Source organism: Miniopterus schreibersii (assembly GCF_964146895.1).
Source record: "Miniopterus schreibersii genome assembly, chromosome: 19".
Taxonomy (NCBI): domain Eukaryota; kingdom Metazoa; phylum Chordata; class Mammalia; order Chiroptera; family Miniopteridae; genus Miniopterus; species Miniopterus schreibersii.
Window position 1 is genome coordinate 37,315,657 of NC_138119.1, and position 8,798 is coordinate 37,324,454.

The 8,798-nt window shown below is 46.9% G+C and overlaps 1 pseudogene across 1 annotated transcript in view; it reads left to right on the forward strand.

The window, feature by feature from the left end:
- Positions 1 to 8,009, forward strand: part of LOC308549593 (glycine N-phenylacetyltransferase-like) — a 28,408-nt pseudogene extending 20,399 nt beyond the window's left edge. The window contains exons 4-6 of the transcript XR_014000660.1: positions 954 to 1,080; positions 2,395 to 2,566; positions 4,685 to 8,009. The product of XR_014000660.1 is annotated as a glycine N-phenylacetyltransferase-like (transcript). The remainder of the gene's footprint in view (positions 1 to 953; positions 1,081 to 2,394; positions 2,567 to 4,684) is intronic.
- The last annotated feature ends 789 nt before the right edge of the window (positions 8,010 to 8,798 follow it).

Genomic DNA, 8,798 nt, shown 5'->3' on the forward strand with positions numbered 1-8,798 from the left:
ACCTCCACCCTGTCACACAGTTCCCATTTCTTTTTTGTGGTGAAAATATTTCAGATTTTCTCTCTTAGCAGCTTCCAAGCCTACAGAATACAATATTACTCACTACAGTCACCATGCTGTACAGTAGATCCTCAGAACTTCTTCATCTGATAACTTTTCTCTGGTTTCATCTGGTGCGTATTCTAAGTCTGTTACCTCTGTCAATGCTGATTAAAGACATGTTCACAGCCCACATGTTCTACAAAGTCTTTGGACTAGAGCAAGATCTATTCTTTTGGCCAAAGATTTTGCTTGTCAGTTTACTTTCTACTTGGGTTTTTATAAAGGTTAAAACAATAACTTTTTTTAAGATGTTGCATCTTTATTTAGAAAATCACTAATGATGTTTAGAAAGATCTGACCATTGCCTCTGCCTGTAATTTCTTACTAGCTAAGGACTAAGAATTTGCATAGCATGGTAGATTGTGAACACTTCCCTATTCTGATTTGTTTTAAAAATTGTCAGAAGGGAACACAACATATCTTCGGGAGTTTTTGTTGTTGTTGTCATTGGTTTGTTTTTGTGATTTTTTTTTTTTTTTACTGCAGTCATTGGAGCTAACACTTTTACTACCAGAGAATGAACCTGTACAAAAGATATTTTACCAAAAGTCTGAATGTCCTGTGCTTTTTGAAAGAAATGTTAAATTCCAAACGAGTCATTTTTCTTTCAAATTTTAAAGCAATAGCTGAGCTAAGAATAGTTTTGTTCAGGACATTTTTTACTATTAGTTGAATAAGAAAGCCCTTGACTTGACCTCCTAATATAAATAATTCCTCAATAAAGGCAATACACCACCAACAAAAACTCACATTTTAGTATTTAAAAATATCATAGTATATAACGGAACACTGAAAAAGGAATGGCCATCATGAAACACAAATATCGATTCTACTTTTACCAACCCAAACAGGAGATGGCAGATGACTGCGATCACTACACCAACACCTACCAAATCTACTCCAAGGACCCCAAGAACTGTCAGGAATTCCTTAGCTCACCAGAAGTCATCAACTGGAAGCAACATTTGCAGATCCAGAGTAAGGGGACCGGGAGGCGTGCCGGTTGCTGGGATCTCCCATGCCTGCACCTGGAGGGTCGCTTTCCATTTTGAGTAACACCCCTACACCTCGTATCTCTCCACTTCAAGCCCCAGGCACTCGGCCCGCTCTCCATTCTCTCTCTCAGCTGCCACCACCTTCACAGTGAACTAGAACCTGAAAATTGCAATGCATGGCATTTGCAAAGGAAATCACGAGTAATGTAATTTCTTACTAGCTAAGGGCTCAGATTTATCTTCCAGGGTCTGTTCGGGCTCGTGAGGATAGGGGCAGAGCTTCCCCTCTGCCTCACCTGCTTTATCCTTCTGTTATATTTACAAAGGAGAAATCCAGTGGTTGAAAATATGCTCTCTGGAGTCAAACAACCCAAGTTTGTGACCTTGTTGGGCCTATAATTAGTTATGTGATTTAGGGCAAGTAACAACCTCTCTGTGGATCAGTTTCCTTATGGATAAAAATGAAGATTATAATAGTATTCATTGAATGATTAATTGGGACCTTGACTGGGAAATGCTTAGCACCCATCATGTCTGGTTTTATCCGTTGGTTTTCAAACCATCCCAAAACAATAACTTAAAACAACCATGATTTATTAGCTCACAATTTTGTGGGACAGCAATTTAGACAGTACTCAGCTGGGTGGCTCTTCAGCTCGTCTCTAGACTCACCCATGTGCCTGCGGTCCGCTGGGTTTGTCTACGAGCTGGTGGGACTAGGCCACCACCTCGGGCCTGGGTGTTGCTAGCTTTGCTTGTGCTGGCTGTCGACTGAGCTGGTGGAAGTGAATTGGGCAACGTATAAAAGCCACAGGGTTTTCCAAAGCAGAAAGAGAAGGCAAGAAAAGTAAAATAAAAAAATAAAAAGAGAGGGTAAGACTCAGTGCACCATCCCTCTTCAAGCTTCTCACTGAATTACCTTTACTATTGGCCCGCTGGCTAAGGCGAGTTTCATGGTCAAGCCCAGAATCATATCGGGGGGAAAGTCAGGACAGTGAGGGAAGAGCTCACCTCTCGAGCTCTGTAACCACCGCCCGCTGCCGGGAGGGCGCTGACTTGCTCAATACATGTTGGTCACCACATCTACACCTCATCTCCTCTGACAGTCAGACCGTACTGGGATGTGCTCAAGAATCACAGTGTTGTCCCAATTTTAAATTTAAAAAAATGTGGGAGTGATTTAGCCATGATCCAACAGAAGCCATGTCATGACTGACCACAGGTTTTGAGGCCCCCCAGCTCCTGTCTTCGAAAGGGAACAGTGACGTCTCACTCATTCCTTGTTTATTCCACCTAGGCTCACAGTCCAACCTGCACGAGGTCATAGAAAATCTCGTAGCTGTTAAGCTGGGCCAGGTCAAGTGAACGCAATGCAACCTCTATATGATGTCTCAGACAGCAAAGAAACTGGTCCCTTCCCTGCTGGATGCACAGAAGTCCCCGCCCGGCGGTGGCCCGGGCCGTTCCATGTAAGTGCGGCCACAGCAGCCGGCTGCGCCACTCGGGCCTCTCACTGCCGCGGCAGCCCGGGCGCTAGTTTTTGGGCTGCTGTGAAAAATCACCTCCAACGGGCGGCTTAAAACCACAGACATTTATCTCTGAAGTCAAGGTGTCGGCAAGCCGGCCTTCCCTTCCAAGCCTCTAGGAGAGAATCCTTCCCTGCCTCTTCCAGCTTCTGGGGCTCTGAGCATTCCTTGGCTTGTGGCTTCATCACTCAAGTCTCTGATTTTGTGCTCGTATGGCCTTCTCCGTGCGTGGCTGCCCTTCTGTCCATTATAAGGATTATCGTTGCATTTAAGGTTCAGGATGGTTTCACGTTGATCTCCTTAATTTATTTACATCTGCAAAGGCCCTTTTGGAAATAAGGTCACCTTTTCAGGTTCCAGATGAGAATATCTTTTGAGGGCACACACCATTCAGCACACTCTAACTCCCAACTTCTCCAGTTTTTTGTGTGGGCTCCTAATGACCCATTTTCTGCAGAGCAGCCAGAGTAATCTTATTTTTAGGACATGTCCCTCTCCTCTTAAAAGACTCTAGTGCTTCTTGCCTCACCTTGGAAGAATTCTGAACTCCTCCACGGCCCTACAAGAGCCAGCATCCACCTACCTTTCAGACCGCATCTCTCTTGCTTGCTCCCCAACACCGCTGGTTTTCTTCCCACTGCTGATCATCCCAAGCTCAGGTCCTTTGGATCAGCTCTTCCCTCTGCCTAAAATGTCTCCCCCCACCCCCCCCATTCCTTACTCACATGACTTCTTTTGTTACTCAGGACTTTTCAAATGACACCTCACCACAGGGTCCCGGCTGCCCCACCCACCTGAAGTCGCTTCCCTGTTATTTTCCACACATGACCCAGTTCTGGGTTCTTTATAGCATGTACGATTGTCTGGAGTTAGCCAACTTAGTTCACTCACATACTCATTTGATGTTTGAATTCCCCCCAACAGTATTGCAGCCCCTTCCCCCGCAGAGCAGCCGCTTTCTCTGCTTGTTCGATGATAGAGCCTCGCAGGGCCTGGTATACAGCAGGTGCTGCAGAAAGATGTGTTGAGTGAATTTGCTTCGCAGAACAAAAGATTTCCAATAAAGAGAATTTCAACGCATTACATATTTTCTCCCATTGATGCCTAGTCGAATACAGAACAGAATTAAAGACTGATGGCAGAGATTTGGCCTGAGGATGCCCAATCCCATGGCCCTCTGTGTGTTAAGATTCATGGAAAAGCTTTAGTCAGATTTCATCACACGTTACACCTAAAACATACACCTCTAATTCCATAATCCCATTGGATTTTCTTGTCCATCCCATGAGATAGACAAGGGAGAAGATATTATCCCCCCTTTCCTGCCAGAAAACAGGCTCAGATGAAGAAATGGCTGGTTCAGGTTGGGCGGAAGCTCAAGGCATAACTGGGGCTTGAGTGTCCACCTAGGTCTCCACTGTGGGCTCTCCCAGGACCCCTCAGAGGCCCCTGACCCCACAGCAGAAGCCTTCAGACTCCAGTGTTCTGTGCTGGGGGCCGCCTGCACTCCACACTCCACACCATGGCCCCCTCTGCACTTGAGCTTTCCCACAGCGGCCAAGGGCCCTCTGCTACCCGCATTTCACGTACAGCCTGATAGCCTGTGCCTGGGGCACTTGTTTAATTGCTTGGAAACTTTTTCCTTCTGGGTAAAATGAGTGTAAGAACACCTGCGCAATCTAGCTTGAAGGGCGATGGCCACGGCCAAATAAAACAATTGCAGCTAATTTCTGCGGGGTGTTTACTTCCTGCCAGCTTCTGGTTCTGAGCACCAACAGCCATGGGCTCATGTAAGCCTCATGATGATTCTAGGAGGGAGGTATCGTTATCACCCCTATTTATTAGATGACAAAATAAAGGAAGTGAGAGATCAAGTCCAAATCACACAATCAGACCCAAATCACACAAGCAGTCAGTCGATGAACCCAGGCAGCCTGGCTGCTCAGCACAAGCCCTTAAATATGCCCCTAACTGCCTCTCGGGACTCTCTGGGGAAAACAAATACAACACCTCACAATATGTATGTTATTATGGGCTGTTCTTTTCCCTTATTCCCCATAGCGACCACGAGATGTTTAAACTCTCTTTCCTGGATGTTACCCACGCGGCCCTGGTGAATAAATTCTGGCATTTCGGCGGCAACGAGAGGAGCCAGAGGTTCATCGAGCGCTGTATCCAGGCCTTCCCCACCTTCTGTCTGCTGGGGCCCGAGGGGACCCCTGTGTCCTGGACCCTGATGGACCAGACTGGAGAGCTGCGGATGGCAGCCACCGTGCCTGAGTACCGAGGAAACCATCTCGTCTTTCATGTCATCTGGGCCCAGATCCAGGCCCTGGAGAAACTCGGCTTCCCCATGTACTCCCATGTGGCTAAAGCCAACCAGAGCATGCAAAGACTGGGCGCCAGAATCCAGAATGTCCCCATGCCCTGTGACTGGAACCAGTGGCATTGTGTGCCTCTGTGAAGCAGCCCTGGCCACAAGGCCCTGCTGGGGGGACTGGTTACGTAGCAGGAGGAAATGGGGGGGATGCAGGGAAAGGGCACATTGTCATCAGTGGTCCCTGAGCTCTGGGGAAATGCCACCGCTCTCCAAAGCTTCTATCCCAGAGCCTTTCCTAAAACGCCCAGTTCGAAAATGATCGCTGTCTCCTGGAGCCCCTCCAGCATCGTGCCCACGCCTTTCTGAGGGACTCAGTTCCGTTCAGCCTACCTTCTTTCAAACAGCTTTTGCACAGCTGCTGGCCTCGGAAGGGCACTGACCTTGAAGGCAGGGCGTCCTGCTCTGGGTGACAGATGGGCCCGGCCCGTGCTGCCAGGGAAGGCCCGCGGCGGCTCCCGGGCTGAAGGGGCTGAGGAGGGCCCGGTGGTTCCCTTTTCAGTCTCAGCCTGGGGCTGTGCAGGATCGTGGCCCGTTTCACCCCGTGGAACTGCACGGCCTTGAAGGCTACCGCCTTGGCAACAACTGTGATGATTTGGTAAGTGCTTCCCAGGCCAGCTGCTAGGCATTGAGCTTACATTATCTCATTTAATCCTCACGAGTAGCTGAGGAGGCAGGTACTATTATTTCCATTTTAGAGTTGACAGAACGGAGACTTAGAGGCGGGAAGTGCTTACATTCACGTGGCTGGGAAATCCAGGTCCCTTCGCCTCCCGCCTCATGATCACTCTACCCCCGCATCCACTTCTAGTATAATCAGAGCTAGGGGGAGGCTGTGGGAGAAATGCTGATGGAAAGAATGCATTCCAAGGTGTCCTGTTTGTTGGAAATGTGGTGAGGTGAAACAATGGCTTTTCGTTTGCATCTCCTTCAGGTTCTAGGCTTGGGAGTCTGTGACATGCCTTCCAGGCAGCACAGTGGGTGCAAGTGCGCCCCCTAAAGTCTGAATCAAGGCTCTACCACTCACTTATAAACTGAGACCTTAACAAGTTGACTTGAGTTCTTGGTGCCCCAGTTTTCTTATTTTTAAAATAGGTAAATAATAGTATCTTGGTGTTGCCAACATTAAATAAAGAAAATGAACAAAAACAAGACATTTACTATTACATCTGGCCTGTGGTAAGCACTCTGTAATCATTATCGGCTATTATCGTCCTTGCCCCAAGTTAGCGGCAGAGCCAGTGCCAAATGCCAGGGCTTCAAAACCCAAGTCCAGCGCTTTTATTCCCAGGCGTGGGGCGGGTTCTGAGCTCGGCAACAGTAGGAGGAACAATTTACACCGCAGAAGCCTCCGGCTGGCTGCAAACTGCTTGTGCCTGTATTAAGTTAGGTAAGCTCGAAACAAGCGTCACGTCACAGATGATAGCGTGGAGGCTGTCCCCAGTTACGGGGGGGGGGAAGTATTCGATAAACCAGAACTCTGGGTTCTGCAACACTGGTAGTAGAAGTTTCAATATGCAGAGCTCTCTGAAAATCTTTCCAGGGTTGGCAGCCTCTCTTTAAATATTTTCATCATTTATATTTTTTATTTTTAAATTATAGTTGCCATACTATATTATATTAGTTTCAGGTGTACAGCATAGTGATTAAACATTTATATGCTTTCCAAAGTGATCACCTGCTACGTCTAGTACCCATCTGGCACATGCTTCACATGCAATATTATTGACTCTATTCCCTGTGCTGGACATTCCATCCCTGGGAATTACTTTGTAACTGGCAGTTTGTACTTTGTGGCCCCCTTCCCTTTTACGCCCATCCTCTCACCCCTTCTCCTCCGACACCCATCAGCTTGTTCTCCGTATCTATGAGTTTGCTTCTGTTTTGTTTTGTTAACACTATAACCAACCAAGAGGGGGCTGGAGTGAATGTTACTTTTCTTTTTTAAATAGAAATATATTTGCCACAGAACGTTGTATAAATTTTTACGTGGATCACATGTTGATTTGGTCCATTTACATATTGAAATAGGATTGCCGTTGTAGACTTAGCTAGCAGCTCGATCTCATGACAAAATTTCTGTTTCTTTCTGTGGTGGAAATGATTAAGATCTAGTCTGCTGGCAAGTCTGCTGCGAGACAGGCTAAAGGCAGGTGGATGTAATCTGCTGGAAAGCAGGACGCCCTCAGGAAAGCGTGCTCGGGGAAGCAGCCCTTGGGGAGCTGGGAAAAGGGCAATGAGGCCTTTTATCGAAGTAACATAAACTCGGCCAGGCTTGTTCTCTCCTTAGCATCCTGTTCAAAGAAGTAACTGGGCAGTAGGAAAGATTATCTTAATGTCGGCATAAATTTGCACCATGCAGATATATTATAATTTAACCAATTCCTGATTATTAGCCATATAAGAATTTTTACCCCAATTTTTCATTAAAGAGAAAGAACGCTGCAATGAGCGTCCATGGGATTTACAGGTTAAAGGCTGTAATAACTCAACAGGAGAGGTTACAAACAGTCTCACCTACATCCCTTTCACTTTTCTTGTGGATTTTAATAAATAATCAAAGGACGGAAGTGTTGTATGTAAAACAACAACAAAGAAACAAACGGAGCAGAACAAAAAGCCTGCCTGGAGGGAAGGCAGCTGGGGCAGGCGACGCCGCGGCCTGCACTGCCCTCTGCTGGTAGCCGAGGCCAACGCGGGAGGAGCCCTCGGGCTCTGTCCGTAAGAGGGCTTTTGCTGAAGCTTCTACCTGTTTGAAGAACTTGCTAGAGTATTGGTGTGTGTTGGGGGTAACTTAATGTTTGGTATTCTTTACTTTCTGCTATATCACGACTTCATTGGTCAGAAACCCTTTAGTGTCTGTAAATTGCAGGATATTTATATACTTATACCCTCAAATGAATTGCTATATATACAGTTTGTAAATGAGGGGTGAAAAGTGTATTTGCTACCATAATCATGTGCAGTAAGAAATGTTACAAAGGGCACTTTTAATAAACCTTGTCAGGGGCACACAAAAAAATAAAAATAAAAATAAAATAAAATAAAGCCTACTGATGACCACTAGGGAGAGCCATCGGTTATAGCGTCGCTTTGCTTTCAAACCGGCAGAAAGTATCCTTCTGGGGTAAGAACGCAGTTAAAAGTCTGCACCATAAAGCAAGAAGGTGGGAAACCGCCCCTCCTTTGCTTTTCCCCTTTATACTTGCCCCTGTGGTTCCACCTCCACATCCCCTCAACCATGTTGCAGCTTCCGCAGGATAAACCATAACCCGGTGACTTAAAGGATTAAAGCGATGATTTCCTCCAGGGATAGCGCTTTTCTCTCTACAGGCGATGCGCTTGATCTAATGGGGGATGGGTGGACTCTATATCACAAATTCTTCTGCCCGTTGGTGGAAAGTATTTTTTCCTATATTTCTGGTCTCGCCTAGAGGCCGGTTGGCCCTAGAAAAGGGAGAAGTCCTGGAATACTCTCCAGGACACCAGAGAAGGGTGGTAAGAAGCTGGATGTCTCCTGTTTGACTTCGGCAAGGAACTGGGTGGTTTCTGCTTCCAGCTGTGGGGAGGGGAGAGGAAGGGTGTTGAGTGGGGTAATGTGTAAAAAAGCTTCATAAACGGGTAGCTTTTGAGGTATTTGGTTGTCTGTGCCAGAGAACAAGCCACCACGGAACTTAGTGGCTACGAACAATGTTTAATCCCTCACTATCCTGTTGTTTGACAGGCCCATGGGATGCTGGCCAGGAGGAAGCTCAGCTGGGCCGGATGCCTAGGGAGGCTCACTCACATTTCCTACGT